This window comes from Bos indicus, chromosome 5, assembly GCF_029378745.1.
Source record: "Bos indicus isolate NIAB-ARS_2022 breed Sahiwal x Tharparkar chromosome 5, NIAB-ARS_B.indTharparkar_mat_pri_1.0, whole genome shotgun sequence".
Classification (NCBI taxonomy): Eukaryota; Metazoa; Chordata; class Mammalia; order Artiodactyla; family Bovidae; genus Bos; species Bos indicus.
This window is the reverse complement of record NC_091764.1, coordinates 76,015,835-76,034,523: the sequence shown is the minus strand read 5'-3', so window position 1 is coordinate 76,034,523 and position 18,689 is coordinate 76,015,835. Positions and strand designations below refer to the sequence as shown.

General features: G+C 39.9%; 1 non-coding gene across 1 annotated transcript; it reads left to right on the top strand.

Moving 5' to 3' along the window:
- Nucleotides 1–16,040: 16,040 nt before the first annotated feature.
- LOC139183395 (U6 spliceosomal RNA) lies at nucleotides 16,041–16,147 on the top strand. The gene has a single exon (XR_011566983.1). It is a non-coding gene; the product is annotated as a U6 spliceosomal RNA (small nuclear RNA).
- Nucleotides 16,148–18,689: the final 2,542 nt, after the last annotated feature.

The window sequence follows — 18,689 nt, the reverse complement described above, 5'->3', positions numbered from 1 at the left end:
TGTATTCCATCTTCTACTGAGAACTTTGGCTCCCATTAGTGTCAATATATTTATTTCTTTGCTTAATCTGAGAGCACACAGTGGGAGTTTCAGAATAGCTACACTGTCTATCAACGACAAACTTAATAAGTTCAAGGTATTTTTTTCTATTTGTTATATCTTTACACAGAAGATATATAATCAAAATACTGTGTTCAGTGCCATGGATTATATTTTTTTCTTCTATGTGGTTGTGGTATTCATTTGATACACAGTTTAATGTATTTATTTCCAGTGAAGTAGTTTCAGGATTCTATCTATATCCCAGGTGACTCTGCTATGCATGAGAGTACAGGAAAATAAAAGAAGATTACCATTAAGGGAACATTTCATGCAAAGATGGGCTCAATAAAGGACAGAAATGGTAGGGACCTAACAGAAGCAGAAGATATTAAGAAGAGGTGGCAAGAATACACAGAAGAACTGTACAAAAAAGATCTTCATGACCCAGATAATCACGATGGTGTGATCACTCACCTACAGCCAGACACCCGGGAATGTGAAGTCAAGTGGGCCTTAGGAAGCATCACTATGAGCAAAGATAGTGGAGGTGATGGAATTCCAGTTGAGCTATTTTAAACCCTAAAAGATGATGCTGTGAAAGTGCTGCACTCAATATGCCAGCAAATTTGGAAAACTCAGCAGTGGCCATAGGACTGGAAAAGGTCAGTTTTCATTCCAATCGCAAAGAAAGGCAATGCAAAGAATGCTCACACTACTGCACAATTGCACTCATCTCACACGCTAGTAAAATGATGCTTAAAATTCTACAAGCCAGCTTTAGCAATACGTGAACCGTGAACTTCCAGATGTTCAAGCTGGTTTTAGAAAAGGCATAGGAACCAGAGATCAAATTGCCAACATCCACTGGATCATGGAAAAAGCAAGAGAGTTCCAGAAAAACATCTATTTCTTCTTTATTGACTATGCCAAAGCCTTTGACTGTGTAGATCACCACAAACTGTGGAAAATTCTGAAAGAGATGGGAATACCAGACCACCTGACATGCCTCTTGAGAAACCTATATGCAGGTCAGGAAGCAACAGTTAGAACTGGACATGGAACAACAGACTGGTTCCAAATAGGAAAAGGAGTATGTCAAGGCTGTATATTGTCACCCTGCTTATTTAACTTATATGCAGAGTACATCATGAGAAACACTGGGCTGGAAAAAGCACAAGCTGGAATCAAGATTGCCGGGAGAAATATTAATACCTCAGATATGCAGATGATACCACCCTTATGGCAGAAAGTGAAGAACTGAAGAGCCTCTTGATGAGAGTGAAAAAGTTGGCTTAAAGCTCAACATTCAGAAAACTAAGATCATGGCATCTGGTCCCATCACTTCATGGCAAATGGATGGGGAAACAGTGGCTGACTTTATTGTTCTGGGCTCCAAAATCACTGCAGATGGTGACTGTAGCCATGAAATAAAAGATGCTCACTCCTTGGAAGGAAAGTTGTGACCAACCTAGACAGCATATTGAAAAGCAGAGACATTACTTTGCCAACAAAGGTCCATCTAGTCAAGGCTATGGTTTTTCCATTGGTCGTGTATGGATGTGAGAGTTGGACTAAGAAAGCTGAGTGCAGAAGAACTGATGCTTTTGAACTGTGGTGTTGGAGAACTCTTGAGAGTTCCTTGGACTGCAAGCAGATCCAACCAGTCCATCCTAAAGGAGATCAGTCCTGGATGTTCATTGGAAGGACTGACGTTGAAACTGAAACTCCAATACTTTGGCCACCTGATGCGAAGAACCGAGTCATTTGAAAAGACCCTGATGCTGGGAAAGATTGAAGGCAAGAGGAGAAGGGGACGACAGAGGATGAGATGGTTGGATGGCATCACCGACTCAATGAACATGGGTTTGGGTGGACTCCGGGAGTTGGTGATGGACAGGGAGGCCTGGCATGCTGTGATTCATGGGGTTGCAAAGATTTGGACATGACTGAGCAACTGAACTGAACTGAACCATCAAAAATGACAAGGGGTCTTTGAGCAAAGGAGAGGCTGAGCATATGGTCCAAGGGGCTTAGAAGGACAAAGCTACATATGAGAAGAGGAAACAAGATGTATTACAGAAATTCACTTGAATTCTGAGCATTCTATGTGAAAGCAAGGACTGAAGATGACAGACTTGAAGGCAAGATCAAAGATGAGGACAAGTAAAAGATTCTGGACAAGTATAATGAAATCATCAACTAGCTCAATAAGAATCCAGCTGCAGAAAAGGAGGAATTTAAACACTAGCAGAAAGAACTGGAGAAACTCTGCCACCTCATCGTTATCAAGTGGTACCAGGTGTAAGAGGCATGCCAGGAGGAATGCCTGGGGCTTCCATGGTGATGGAGTGCCTCCACTGGGCCCACCTTTGAAAGTGAGAGGCCAACCTGAGCATAAACACGTTAGCATTGTTCCACAGTAAAAGAACACATTTAAGGAGCCACATTTACAGCAAATTCAGTGACAATCATTAAGGCTGAGTTACTATACTGAATTACTGGCTTTCTTATTACTTAGGGAATATGTGTACAGGGAAAGGAAATAACATTGCACACAATTAACACTGTTTTGTAAAATGCAGTGTATTAAAATCTGTATTTAAAGTTAATGCACAAAAAAAAAGCTTATTAAAAAAGAAAAAATTGTTTGGTCTTGTCAAAGTTTTAAAAGGAAAAGAAAAAATCGCTGCATGAGCTCAACAGAAGATGACAGAAGGAAGAATTGGTGAATTTGAAGATTGAGCAATATAAATTATCTAATATTAGCAGCAGAGAGACTATAGCCTGAAAAACACTAACAGAGTCTCAATGGCTTGTGGTTGTTCAGTCACTAAGTCATGTCCAACTCTTTGCAACCCTGTGGACTACAGCATGCCAGGCTTCCCTGTCCTTCACTATCTTTCAGACTTTGCTCAAACTTGTGTCTATTGAGTTGGTGATATCTAATTATCTCATCCTCTGCCATCTCCTTCTCTTCCTGCCCTCAGTCTTTCCCAGTATCAGGGTCTTTTCCAATGAGTTGGCCCTTCAAATCAGTTGGCCCTTCAAATCAGTTGGCCAAAGTATTGGAGCTTCAGCTTCAGTATCAGTCCTTCTAATGAATATTCAGGACTGATTTCCTTTAGGATTGACTGGTTTGATCTCCTTGCAGTCCAAGGGACCCTGAAGAGTCCTCTTCAGCACCACAGTTCCTCGGTGCTCAGGCTTCCTTGGGGTCCAACTCTCACAGTATGTACATGACTAGTGGGAAAGCCATAGTTTTGCTTCTAGGGAACTTTGATGGCAAAGGTGGTACTATTAATATGATGAAAGATCTAACATTTCTGTTATTGAGTTATAAAAAAGAGAAGAAAGTGTGAAAGTGAAAACTATTCAAAGGTATGACAAGTTAAAAATTTCCCAAATTTGGCAAAAGACATAAACCTGCAGATTCAAGTAACTGAGTGGACTCCCAAGATAAGCCAAAGAAATCTACATTAATATACATTGTAACTAAACTTCTAAAAACAAAAGAAGAAAATAATCTTGAAAGCAGCAAGATAGAAATCACACCATATCTAAGGGACTTCCTTGGTGGTCCAGTGGCTAAGACTCCAGGTTCCCAATGCAGGGGGTCCGGGTTCCATCCCTTGTAAGAGAACTAGATCCCACATGCGGAAACTAAAAGTTCAAATGCCACAACTGAAAGATTCCAAATGCTTCAACTCAGACCCAGAACACGCAAACAAAATAATAAATAAAAAAAATATTTTAAAAAGTAATATTAGAGATAATTACATTATATATGAGGGAGAGTAAAAAAGACTTAAAAGAAAGTTTTCTACATTTCATTTAAACTAGTAAAATGTCAACACCAGCAGACTGTGATACCAGTTTAATGTAATATCTAGGGCAACTGCTACAGAATATACACAAGGAGATACACTCTAAATCACTACAAATAAATCAAAATGGAATTCTAAAAAGGGTACAAATGACCCATAGGAAGGCAAGAGAAAGAAAACATAAAAACAAAGAGCATTTAAAAAAGGGGGGGATAGCAAAAATTAAATGGTAGATATAAGCCCTAACATAGTAATACTTATATTAAATGTTTATGATCTAAATACAATATTAATTTATGTATTTGGTAATTAAAAACAGATTGAGTGGGTTAAAAAAAATGAACCAATAATATACTGCATTTAAGAAACTCGCTTTAGGAAATTCCCTGGTGATCCAGTTGTTAGGAATCACCACTTTCACTTCAGGGCCCCAGGTTCAATCCCTGATCAGGCAACTAACCCATGGTCATGCATCCCTGGCCAAGCTGCAAGCATGGCCAAAAAAAACAAAAAAGAAACTGACTTCAAATATAATGATATAGTGTATAATACTGCTTACATGTGGAATCTAGAAAAATAGTAGAGAGGAACTTATTTGGAAAGCAGAAAAAGAGTCACAAATGTAGAAAACAAAATTATGGTTACCAAGAAGGGAAGTGGGGGCAGGGGTGGGATGAATTGGGAGACTGGAATCGACACATATATACACTACTGTGTATAAAACAAATAACTAATGAGAACCTACTGTATAGCACAGAGAACTCTACTCAGTGCTCTGTGGTGTCCTAAATGGGAAGGAAATCCAAAACAGAGGGGATATGTGCATATGTATAGCTGATTCACTTTGCTATACAGTAGAAACTGACACAGCAGTGCAAAGCAAATATACTCCAATAAAAATTAATTTTAAAAATATAATGGAAGATGGTGGAGGAATAGGACAGGAAGGCCACTTTCTCCCCCACAAAATCATCAAAATAACATTTGATGCTGAGTAAATTCCACAAAACAACTTCTGCATGCTGACAGAGGACATCAGGCACCCAAAAAAGCAGCCCATTGTCTTTGAAAAGAGGTAGGAAAAAACATAAAAGATAAAAAGAGAGACAAAAGAGGTAGGGGTGGAGATCTATCTCAGGAAGGGAGGCTTAAAAAAGAGAGAAGTTTCCAAACACCAGGAAACACTCTCACTGGCAAGTCTGTGGCGAGCCTTGGAACCTCAGAGGGCAACATAACTGGGAGGAAAAATAAATAAATGATTAAAACCCACAGATTACATGCCCAACAGTAACTCCCAGCAGGAAAGCAGTACAGACGCCTGCATCCCCCACTAGCAAGCAGAGGCTGGGCAGGTAGGCGCGGGCTGCATTGCTCAGAGTAAGGACCGGGCCTGAATGCCCCAAGGGCAATCTGAGGAAACTAACGTGAGATAGCAAAGCAGACTGTGGGATAGCTACCCAACGAAAAGGCGAAAAGCCCTAACCTAAGACACTGCCAGACCCTCTCACAGAACAAAGGACTGACTAGAGCTAGCCGGCTGTGGACTGGCCCATCCCCCGCAGGAGACAGGCAGGCAAGGGCAGCCAGAGCCGGAAGGGTGCAATCACGGCCCCAGAGAGGCATCATCTACCAAACTGCAAGCAGACTTCATTGCTAACCAAGACTTCTTGGGATACTGGACAGTCGACATCTGCCTGAGAAGGTGCGCTGGTTGTACACCCAGAAAACCGAGCGGCAGGGACGGGGGAGGCAATAAGTCATAGCAACCGCGCTCACCAAACACCTGGTCACCTGAGCTACTCAGACCTAGGAAGGGCACCAAACGCAGGCCCAACCGAGTCTGCACCTTTGAGGAGTACCCAAGTACCTGAACCTGAGCAGCTTAGACCTGGGAAGTGCATGCAGCCCAGGGCTGGCCTCCGACTGTTCCCAGCGGAGCAACCTAGAGCCTAAGCTGTGTAGACAGGGAAAGCACACATGCCGTGAGTGGGGGCACACCCAGTGTGGCCGAGACACTGCGAGCACTCCCCACACACGCCAGTCTTATTTGTTTGCAGCATTCCTCCCTCCACACATCACGACTGAACAAGTGAGCCTAAAGAAGTGTCCACCACCGCCCCCTTGTGTTAGGGTGGAAATCAGACACTGAAGAGGCCAGGAAACATAAGAAGCTAAAACAAACAGAGGGAACCGCCTTGGAAGTGACAGATGGAGAAGTCTTGAGGCTACTGTAAGAATAAGACTGAAAACCAGAGGCAGGAGGCTTAAATCCAAATCCTGAGAACACCAGAGAACTCCTGACTCCAGGGAACATTAATCGATAGGAGGCCATCAAATGCCTCTGTACCTACACTGAAACCAAGCACCACCCAAGGGCCAACAACTTTCAGAGCAAGACATACCATACAAATTCTGCAGCAACACAGGAACATAGCCCTGAGCTTCAATATACAGGCTGCCCAAAGTCACTCCAAACCCATTGACATCTCATAACTCATTACTGGACACTTCACTGCACTCCAGAGAGAAGAAATCCAGTTACACCCACCAGAACACCGACACAAACTCCCCTAACCAGGAAACCTTGACAAGCCACACGTCCAACCCCATCCACAGTGAGGAAACTCCACAATAAAGAGAACTCCACAAACTGCCAGAATATGGAAAGGCCACCCTAACACAGCAATATAAGCAAGATGAAGAGGCAAAAAAATACCCAGCAGGTAAAGGAACAGGATAAATGTCCACCAATCCAAACAAAAGAGGAAGAGATAGGGAATCTACCTGATAAAGAATTCTGAATAATGATAGTGAAAATGATCCAAAATCTTGAAAACAAAATGGAGTTACAGATAAATAGCCTGGAGACAAGGATTGAGAAGATGCAAGAAAGGTTTAACAAGGATCTAGAAGAAATAAAAAAGAGTCAATATATAATGAATAATGCAATAAATGAGATTTAAAAAACACTCTGGAGGGAACCAACAGTAGAATAACGGAGGCAGAAGATAGGATAAGTGAGGTAAAAGATAGAATGGTAGAAATAAATGAAACAGAGAGGAAAAAAGAAAAACGAATTAAAAGAAATGAGGACAATCTCAGAGACCTCTGGGACAATGCTAAACGCCCCAACATTCGAATCATAGGAGTCCCAGAAGAAGAAGACAAAAAATAAAAGACCATGAGAAAATACTTGAGGAGATAATAGTTGAAATTTTCCCTAAAATGGGGAAGGAAATAATCACCCAAGTCCAAGAAACCCAGAAATCCCAAACAGGATAAACCCAAGGTGAAATACCCCAAGACACGTATTAATCAAATTAACACAGATCAAACACAAAGAATAAATATTAAAAGCAGCAAGGGAAAAACAACAAATAACACACAAGGGGATTCCCATAAGGATAACAGCTGATCTTTCAATAGAAACTCTTCAGGCCAGGAGGGAATGGCAGGGCATATTTAAAGTGATGAAAGAAAATAACCTACAGCCCAGATTACTGTACCCAGCAAGGATCTCATTCAAATATGAAGGAGAAATCAAAAGGTTTCCAGACAAGCAAAAGCTGAGAGAATTCAGCACCACCAAACCAGCTCTCCAGCAAATGCTAAAGGATCTTCTCTAGACAAGAAACATAGAAAGGGTGTATAAACTCGAACCCAAAACAATAAAATAAATGGCAACGGGATCATACTTATCAATAATTACCTTAAATGTAAATGGGTTGAAAGACTGGCTGAATGGATACAAAAACAAGACCCCTATATATGTTGTCTACAAGAGACCTGCCTTGAAACAAGGGACACATACAGACTGAAAGTGAAGGGCTAGAAAAAGATATTCCACGCAAATATAGACCAAAAGAAAGCAGGAGTAGCAATACTCATATCAGATAAAATAGACTTTAAAACAAAGGCTGTGAAAAGAGACAAAGAAGGACACTACATAATGATCAAAGGATCAATCCAAGAAGAAGATATAACAATTATACATGCACCCAACATAGGAGCACCACAATATGTAAGACAAATGCTAACAAGTATGAAAGGGGAAATTAACAGTAACACAATAATAGTGGGAGACTTTAATACCCCACTCACACCTATGGATAGCTCAACTAAACAGAAAATTAACAAGGAAACACAAACTTTAAATGATACAATAGACCATCTAGACCTAATTGATATCTATAGGACATTTCACCCCAAAACAATGAATTTCACCTTTTTCTCAAGTGCACACGGAACCTTCTCCAGGATAGATCACATCCTGGGCCATAAATCTAGCCTTGGTAAATTCAAAAAAAATTAAATCATTCCAAGCATCTTTTCTGACCACAATGCAGTAAGATTAGATCTCAATTACAGGAGAAAAACTATTAAAAATTCCAACATATGGAGGCTGAACAACATGCTGCTGAATAACCAGCAAATCATAGAAGAAATAAAAAAGAAATCAAAATATGCATAGAAACGAATGAAAATGAAAACACAACAACCCAAAACCTGTGGGACACTGTAAAAGCAGTGCTAAGGGGAAGGTTCATAGCAATACAGGCACACCTCAAGAAACAAGAAAAAAGTCAAATAAATAACCTAAAGTGAAAGTGAAGTTGCTCAGTCGTGTCCAACTCTTTGCAAGGCTGTGGACTGTAATCTACCAAGCTCCTCCATCCATGGGATTCTCTAGGCAAGAGTACTGGAGTGGGTTGCCATTTCTTTCTCCAGGGGAATCTTCCCGACCCAGGGATCGAACCCAGGTCTCCCGCATTGCAGGCAGACGCTTTAACCTCTGAGCCACCAGGGAAGCCCTGCACCTAAAACAACTAGAAAAGGAAGAAATGAAGAACCCCAGGGTTAGTAGAAGGAAAGAAATCTTTAAAATTAGGGAAGAAATAAATGCAAAAGAAACAAAAGAGACCATAGCAAAAATCAACAAAGCCAAAAGCTGGTTCTTTGAGAGGATAAATAAAATTGACAAACCATTAGCCAGATTCATCAAGAAACAAAGGGAGAAAAATCAAATCAATAAAATTAGAAATGAAAATGGAGAGATCACAACAGACAGCACAGAAATACAAAGGATCTTAAGAGACTACTATCAGCAATTATATGCCAATAAAATGGACAACTTGGAAGAAATGGACAAATTCTTAGAAAAGTACAACTTTCCAAAACTGAACCAGGAGAAAATAGAAAATCTTAACAGACCCATCACAAGCAAGGAAATTGAAACTGTAATCAGAAACCTTCAAACCAGCAAACCTTCAAACCAGAAACCTTCAAAATCAGCAAACAAAAGCCCAGGTCCAGATGGCTTCACAGCTGAATTCTACCAAAAATTTAGAGAAGAGCTAATACCTACCCTACTCAAACTCTTCCAGAAAATTGCAGAGGAAGGTAAACTTCCAAACTCATTCTATGAGGCCACCATCACCCTAATACCAAAACCTGACAAAGACGCCACACAAAAAAAGAAAACTACAGGCCAATATCACTGATAAACATAGATGCAAAAATCCTTAACAAAATCCTAGCAATCAGAATCCAACAACACATTAAAAAGATCATACATCATGACCAAGTGGGCTTTATCCCAGGGATGCAAGGATTCTTCAGTATCCGCAAGTCAATCAATGTAATACACCACATTAACAAATTGAAAAATAAAAGCCATATGATTATCTCAATAGATGCAGAGAAAGCCTTTGACAAAATTCAACATCCATTTATGATAAAAACCCTCCAGAAAGCAGGAATAGAAGGAACATACCTCAACATAATAAAAACTATATATGACAAACCCACAGCAAACATTATCCTCAGTGGTGAAAAATTGAAAGCATTTCCCCTAAAGTCAGGAACAAGACAAGGGTGCCCACTCTCAGCACTACTATTCAGCATAGTTTTGTAAGTTTTGGCCACAGCAATCAGAGCAGAAAAAGAAATAAAAGGAATTGGAAAAGAAGAAGTAAAACTCTCACTGTTTGCAGATGACATGATCCTCTACATAGAAAACCCTAAAGACTCCACCAGGAAATTACTAGAGCTAATCAATGAATATAGTAAAGCTGCAGGATATAAATTCAACACAAAGAAATCCCTTGCATTCTTATACACTAATAATGAGAAAATAGAAAGAGAAATTAAGGAAACAATTCCATTCACCATTGCGACAAAAGGAATACTTAGGAATATATCTACCTAAAGAAACAAAAGACCTATATATAGAAAACTATAAAACACTGGTGAAAGAAATCAAAGAGCACACTAATAGTTGGAGAAATATACCGTGTTCATGGATCAGAAGAATCAGAATAGTGCAAATGAGTATACTACTCAAAGCAATCTATAGATTCAATGCAATCCCTATCAAGCTACCAACAGTATTTTTCACAGAGCTAGAACAAATAATTTCACAAATTGTGAAATTGTGAAATACAAAAAACCTCAAATAGCCAAAGCAATCTTGAGAAAGAAGAATGGAACTGGAGGAATCAACCTGCCTGACTTCAGACTCTACTACAAAGCCACAGTCATCAAGACAGTGTGGTACTGGCACAAAGACAGAAATATAGATCAATGGAGCAAAATAGAAAGCTCAGAGATAAATCCACGTGCCTATGGACACCTTATCTTTGACAAAGGAGGCAAGAATATACAATGGAGAAAAGACAATCTCTTTAACAAGTGGTGCTGGGAAAACCAGTCAACCACTTGTAAAAGAATGAAACTAGAACACTTTCTAACACCATACACCAAAATAAACTCAAAATGGATTAAAGATCTAAACGTAAGACCAGAAACTATAAAACTCCTAGAGGAGAACATAGGCAAAACACTCTCTGACATAAATCACAGCATGATCCTCTATGACCCACGTCCCAGAATATTGGAAATAAAAGCAAAAATAAACAAATGGGACCTAATTAAAATTAAAAGTGTCTGCATAAGAAAGGAAACTATAAGCAAGGTGAAAAGACAGCCTTCAGAATGGGAGAAAATAATAGCAAATCAAGCAACTGACAATTAATTTCAAAAATATACAAGAACCTCCTGTAGCTCAATTCCAGAAAAATAAACGACCCAATCAAAAAATGGGCCAATGAACTAAACAGACATTTCTCCAAAGAAGACATACAGATGGCTAACAAACACATGAAAAGATGCTCAACATCACTCATTATCAGAGAAATGCAAATCAAAACCACAATGAGGTACCATTTCATGCCAGTCAGAATGGCTGTTATCCAAAAGTCTACAAGCAATAAATGCTGGAGAGGGTGCAGAGAAAAGGGAACCCTCTTGCACTGTTGGTGGGAATGTAAACTAGTACAGCCATTATGGAGAACAGTGTGGAGATTCCTTAAAAAACTGGAAATAGAACTGCCATACGACCCAGCAATGCCACTTCTGGGCATACACACCGAGGAAACCAGAAATGAAAGAGACACGTGTATCCCAATGTTCATCACAGCACTGTTTATAATAGCCAGGACATGGAAGCAACCTAGATGTCCATCAGCAGACGAATGGATAAGAAAGCTGTGGTTCATATACATAATGGAGTATTACTCAGCCATTAAAAATAATACATTTGAATCCATTCTAATGAGGTGGATGAAACTGGAGCCTATTATACTGAGTGAATTAAGCCAGAAAGAAAAACACCAATACAGTATACTAATGCATATATATATATGGAATTTAGAAAGATGGTAACGATAACCTTGTATACAAGACAGCAAAAGAGACACAGATGTATAGAACAGTCTTTTGGACTCTGCGGGAGAGGGCGAGGCTAGGATGATTTGGGAGAATGGCATTGAAACATGTATATTATCATATGTGAAACGAATCTCCAGTCCAGGTTTGATGCATGATACAGGGTGCTCGGGGCTGGTGCACTGGGCTGACCCAGAGGGATGGTACAGGGAGGGAGGTGGGAGGGGGGTTCAGGATGGGGAACACGTGTACACCCATGGCAGATTCATGTAAATGTATGGCAAAACCAGTATAATATTGTAAAGTAATTAGCATCCACTTAAAATAAGTGAATTAAAAAAATAAAAATATAATGATACAGATAGGTTGATAGTAAAACTACAAAATATATGCCATGCAAACAATAATCAAAAGTAAGCAGCAGGGGCTATATTAATATCAGATAGATTTTAGAGCAAAGAAAATTATGAGGAACAGAAAGGAATATTATATAATGATAAAAGGATCATTGATTGTGTTAAAGCCTTTAACTGTGTGGATCCCAACAAACTGGAAAATTCTTAAAGAGATGGGAATACCACCTTACCTACCTTCTGAGAACCCCGTATACAGGTCAAGAAGCAAGGGTTGGAACCAGACATGAAACAACAGACATGAAACTCCAAATTGGGAAAGGAGTAGACAAAGGCTGTATATTGTCACCCTGCTTATTTAACTTATATGCAGAGTACATCATGCAAAATGCCGGGCTGGATGAAGCACAAACTGGAATCAAGATTTCTGGGAGAAATATCAATAACCACAGTTATGCAGATAGCACCACCCTAATGGAAGAAAGCAAAGAGGAACTAAAAGCCTCTTGATGAAGGTGAAAGAGGAGAGTGAAAAATCTGGCTTAAAATGCAACATTCAAAAAATTAAGATCATGGCATCTGGTCCCATTATTTCATGGCAAATAGATGGGTGGGTGGGGGGGAGAATGGAAAAAGTAACAGACTTTATTTTGGGGTTTCCAAAATAACTGCAGATGGTGACTGCAGCCATGAAATTAAAAGATGCTTGCTCCTTGGAAGAGAAGCTATGACAAACCTAGACAGCATATTAGAAAGCAGAGACATCACTGCTGACAAAAGTCTCTATAGTCAAAGTTATGGTTTTTCCAGTAGTCTTGTGAGAGGGATGACCATAAGGAAGTCTGGGTGCTGAAGAATTGATGTTTCCAAATTGTGGCGCTGGACAAGACTCTTGAGAGTCCCCTGCACAGCAAGGAGGTCAAACTAGTTAATCTTAAAGGAAATCAACCCTGAATATTCATTGGAAGGATTGATGCTGAAGCTGAAGCTCCAATATTTGGCCACCTGATGTGAAGAGCTGACTCATTGGAAAAGACCCTAATGCTGGGAAAGAGTGAGGGCAGGAGGAGAAGAGGGAAAGAGGATGAGATGGTTGGATGACATCATTGATTCAATGGATGTGAGTTTGTGCAAATTCCAGGAGATAGTGAAGGACAGGGAAGCCTGGCATGCTGCAGTTCATGCGGTCGAAGAGTTGGACACGACTGAGTGACTGAACAATAACAACAAAAAGGATCATTCTATCAAGATCTAGAAATACTAAATGTATGTGCACCCAAAAGTACGGATGCCAAATTTCTAAAGCAAAAACTGATAGAATTAAAAGGAGAAATAGACAAATCCATGTTTATAGTTTGAGATTTCTCTCAGTAATTGATAAAACAACTAAACAGGAAATCAGCAAGTATAACAGATACACTCTATAATGACAGCAACCAATAGGATCTAATCAATATTCATAGAACACTTTATCCATCAACAGCAGAGTACTATTTCATATGCACAAGACAGACCACATCAGGCCACTGGCACAACATACCAAGGTTGTTGGACATACTGGCAGTACTGAGAAAGAAATGTATTGTACTAAATGCCCACATTAGAAAAGAAGAAAACTCTCAGATCAGTAAGCAAACCTCACACCACAAGAAACTGTAAAAAAAAGAGAGAAAAAAAGACTTCCCTGGTGGTCCAGTGGTTAAGACTCTGACTGCCAGTGCAGGAGACATGGGGTTAGATCCCTGGTCCAGTAAGATTCCACATGCCGAGGAACAACCAAGCCCATTGTCCTAGAGCTCATACTCCACAACATAAGAAGCCCCCAGAATGAAGAGCCCAGGCACTGCAACTAGAGAAAGCTCATGCACAGCAGTGAAGGCCCAGCGCAGCCATTAATTAAATAATTTAAAAAACCAAAGCAAGCAGAAGGAAGGAAATGATAAAGGGCATAGATCAATGAGATTAGAAACAGATACCCAAGGCGGGGTTGAGGGGGAGGGTGGTGGGGGAATCAGTGAAATGGAAAGTTTATTCTTTGAAAAGATCAATAAAATTGACAAACCTCGAGCAAGACTGAAGAGAAAAAGAAGACCAAACTGCCAATATCAGAAATTAAGGGATTCAACTACAGGTCCAGCAGATATAAAAGCATAAGAAATATGAACAACTCAATATACATAAATTTGAAAATTTATTTGAACAGGACCAATTCTTTAAACTGCATAAACTACCTCATTTCACCAATATGAAGGAGATAATTTGAATAATCCTATAACTTATAAAGAAATTCAACTTATAATTTTTAAAACTTCTAAAAAAGAAATATCCAAGCTCAGTTGGTTTCACAGAATTACACTTAATGTTTTAAAAATTAATGTCAATTGAACATGTATATTATCATATGTGAAATAGATTGCCAGTCCTGGTTCAATGCGTGAGACAGAGTGCTCAGGGCTGGTGCACTGGGATGACCCTGAGGGATGTGATGGGGAGGGAAATGGGAGGGGGCTTCCGAATGGGGAACACATGTACACCCATGGCTGATTCATGTCAGTGTATGGGAAAAACCACTACAATATTGTAAAATAATTAGCCTCCAGTTAAAATAAATTAATTAAAAAAAAACATCAATTGTACACTTCCAAAAAATAGAAGAGGAGGAAACTTTTCCCAACTCATTTTATGAGATCAGTATTACTCTGATACCAAAATAAAAAACAGCACAAAAAGGAGAAAACTGCAGACCAATATCCGTCATGAATAGAGAGGGGAAAATATGTCACAAAATATTAACAAGTAGAATTCAGCAATATATAAGAATTCTACACCTTGACCAAGCAGAATTTTATTCCAAGGATGCAAAGCTAGTTTAATATTCAAAAATCAAGCTAAGCCACCATATTAGCAGGCCAAAGAAGAAAATCACGTGATCATATCAACTGATGCAGAAGAAGCATTTAACAAAACTCAATTCCTACTCATGATTTAAAACTCTTAGAAAGTAAGAACAGAGGAGAATTTACATGCTATATGATTCCATTTACATAACATTTTCAATGTTAAAAAATTATAGAGATGTATACAAAATTAACAGATTAGGAGTTGCCAGTTGGAGAAGCCAATGGCACCCCACTCCAGTACTCCTGCCTGGAAAATCCCCTGGACGGAGGAGCCTGGTAGGCTGCAATCCATGGGATCTCGAAGAGTCAGACACGACTGAGCGACTTCACTTTCACTTTGCACTTCATGCATTGGAGAAGGAAATGGCAACCCACTCCAGTGTTCTTGCCTGGAGAATCCCAGGGACAGGGGAGCCTGGTGGGCTGCTGTCTACGGGGTCACACAGAGTTGGACACTACTGAAGCGACTTAGCAGCAGCAGTAGTTAAGGGTGCTTAGGAGAAGGGCGAAAGATCTTTATGGCAAGAGAACAGTTTTTGGTCTTGGTGGTGTATAGTTATACAAACCCACACGTTATGCAATAACATAGACATTCACACTCGTCGTACCAGAGTCACTTTCCTGGTTGTGATGTTATGTAAACTGTGGTCATTAGAGGAAACTGGGTTAGGTGTACACTGAACCTCTCTGGGGGTTTGCCTGGTGGCTCAGCTGGTAAAGGATCTGCCTGCAATGCGGGAGACCTGGGTTCAATCCCTGGGTTGGGAAGATCCCCTAGAGAAAGGAAAGGCTACCCACTCCTGTATTCTGGTCTGGAGAATTCCATGGATTGTATGGTCCATGGAGTTGCAAAGAGTCAGACATGACTGAGCTATGTTCACAACCTCTCTGTACTAACTTTGCAACTCTCCAGAATCTACAACTATTTCACAATAAAGCATTTGGTTTGCTTTTAATTCATGGGCCTTTTTATTCAGTTCAGTTCAGCTTGGTCACTCAGCCGGGTCCAACTCTTTGCAATCCTGTGGACTTCAACATGTCAGGCTTCCCTGTCCACCACCAAGTCCCAGAGCTTGCTCAAACTCAGGTCCATCAAGTCAGTGATGCCATCCAACCATCTCATCCTCTGTCGTCTCCTTCTCTTCCTGCCTTCAATCTTTCCCAGCATCAGGGTCTTTTCAAATGACTGAGTTCTTGTGCTCACTTCGGCAGCACATATACTAAAATTGGAACGATACAGAGAAGATTAGCATAGCCCCTGCGCAAGGATGACACGCAAATTCGTGAAGTGTTCCATATTAAAAAAAAAACAAAACAAAAAACTCAGTTCTTCGCATCAGGCGGCCAAAGTATTGGAGTTTCAGCTTCAGCATCAGTCGTTCCAATGAATATTCAGGACTGATTTCCTTTAGGATTGACTGGTTTGATCTCCTTGCAGTCCAAGGGATTCTCAAGAGTCTTCTCCAACACCACAGTTCAAAAGCATCAATTCTCCCGCATTCAGCTTTCTTTATAGTCCAATTCTCACATCTATATATGACTACTGGAAAAACCATCGCTTTAACTAGACAGACCTTTGTTGGCAAAGTAATGTCTCTGCTTTTAATATGCTGTCTAGGTTGGTCATAGCTTTTCTTCCAAGGAGCAAAGGTCTTTTAATTTCATGGCTGCAGTCACCATCCACAGTGATTTTACAGCCCCCAGAAATTAAGTCTGTCACTGTTTCCATTGTTTCACCATCTGTTTGCCATGGAGTGATGGGACTGGATGCCATGACCTTAGTTTTTGAATGCTGAGTTTTTAAGTCAGCTTTTTCACTCTCCTCTTTCACTTTCATCAAGAGGCTCTTCAGTTCCTCTTCAATTTCTGCCATAAAGTTGGTGTCATCTGCGTATCTGAGGTTATTGATATTTCTTCCGGCAATCTTGATTCCAGCTTGTGCTTTTTCCAGCCCAGCGTTTCTCATGATGTACTCTGCATATAAGTTAAATAAGCAGGTTGACAATATAGCCTTGGTGTACTCCTTTCCCAATTTGGAGCCAGTCTGTTGTTCCACATTCAGTTCTAACTGTTGCTTCTTGACCTGCATACAGATTTCTCAGGAGGCAGATCATGTGGTCTGGTATTCCCATCTATTTAAGAATGTTCCAGTTTGTTGTAATCTACACAGTCAATGTCAAAGACCCTTGTTACAATTATACAGTGGAAGTGACAAATAGATTCAAGGGATTAGATCTGATAGACAGAGTGCCTGAAGAACTATGGATGGAGGTTCATGACATTGTACGGGAGGCAGTGATCAAAACCATCTCCAAGAAAAAGAAATGAAAAAAAGCAAAAGGGTTTCTGAGGAGGACTTACATATAGCTGAGAAAAGGAGAGAAGTGAAAGACAGAGGAGAAAAGGAAAGATATAAGCATCTGAATGCAGAGTTCCAAAGACTAGAAAGGAGAGATAAGAAAGCCTTGCTCAGTTGTCAATGCAAAGAAATAGAGGAAAACAACAGAATGATAACAACTAGAGATCTCTTCAAGGAAATTAGAGATACCAAGGGAACATTTCATGCAAAGATGGGCATAATAATGGACAGAAATGGTATGGACCTAACAGAAGCAGAAGATAGTAAGAAGAGGTGGCAAGAATACACAGAAGAACTATACAAAAAAAGATCTTCATGACCCAGATAATCACGATGGTGTGATCACTCACCTAGAGCCAGACATCCTGGAATGTGAAGTCAAGTGGGCCTTAGGAAGCATCACTATGAACGAAGCTAGTGGAGGTGATAGAATTCCAGTTGAGCTATTTCAAATCCTGAAAGATGATGCTGTGAAAGTGCTGCACTCAATATGCCAGCAAATTTGGAAAACTCAGCAGTGGCCACAGGACTGAAAAAGATCAGTTTTCATTCCAATCCCAAAGAAGGGCAATACCAAGGAATGTTCAAACTATAGCACAATTGCACTTATCTCACATGTTAGCAAAGTAATGCTCAAAATTCTCCAGGCCAGGCTTCAACAGTACATGAACCGTGAACTTCCAGATGTTCAAGCTGGATTTAGAAAAAGCAGAGGAACCAGAGATCAAATTGCCAACAACCACTGGATCATAGAAAAAGCAAAAGAATTCCAGAAAAACATCTACTTCTGCTTTATTAATTATTCCTTTTTATTGGGTTGTCTTAAATTTACCAATTAACAGGGAAAGTGATATGTCCATTTTGTTGAGATACTATCCAGTACTAAGGAATGAGTTTGCATTTGCTCAAGTCCATTCTTGGTTCTGAGTTTTAAGTTTTTTTTCTTAAAGACTTCTAAATATTTCTTGTTATTTCTAAGAATTTCTACTTCTGCTGTTGTTTTAAATGGAGATTTTCTCTTCTGCTCTATCCTTAGCTGGTTGCTGCTTTTGTAAAATGAAGGCTGTTAATTCTTGGAAGTTAACTAATATCCAGCTCCCTTACAGATATCCTAACCAGTCTTCTTTCATAGGATTTTCCAAATGTACCATCAAATTATCTACAAATAGAGATAGTTTTACTTCTTCATTTCTGATTCTTCTTCTAATTACTGTTCCGGATCTAATTTCTTTAGCTAACACTTCAGTACCATTTAAATCGTCATGGAGGGGGACTTCCCTGGTAGTCCAGTGGTTAAGAGTCCACCTTCCAATGCCAGGGATGCAGGTTCAACCCCTGGGCAGGGAACCAAGATCCCACATTCCAAGGAGCAGCTAAGCCAGAGTACCACAACCAGAGAAAGCCCACACCCCAAAACGAAGAGCCCTTGTGGCTCAGTGAAGACCCAGTGCAGTGAAAAATTGTTTTAAATTTAAAAACAAATACA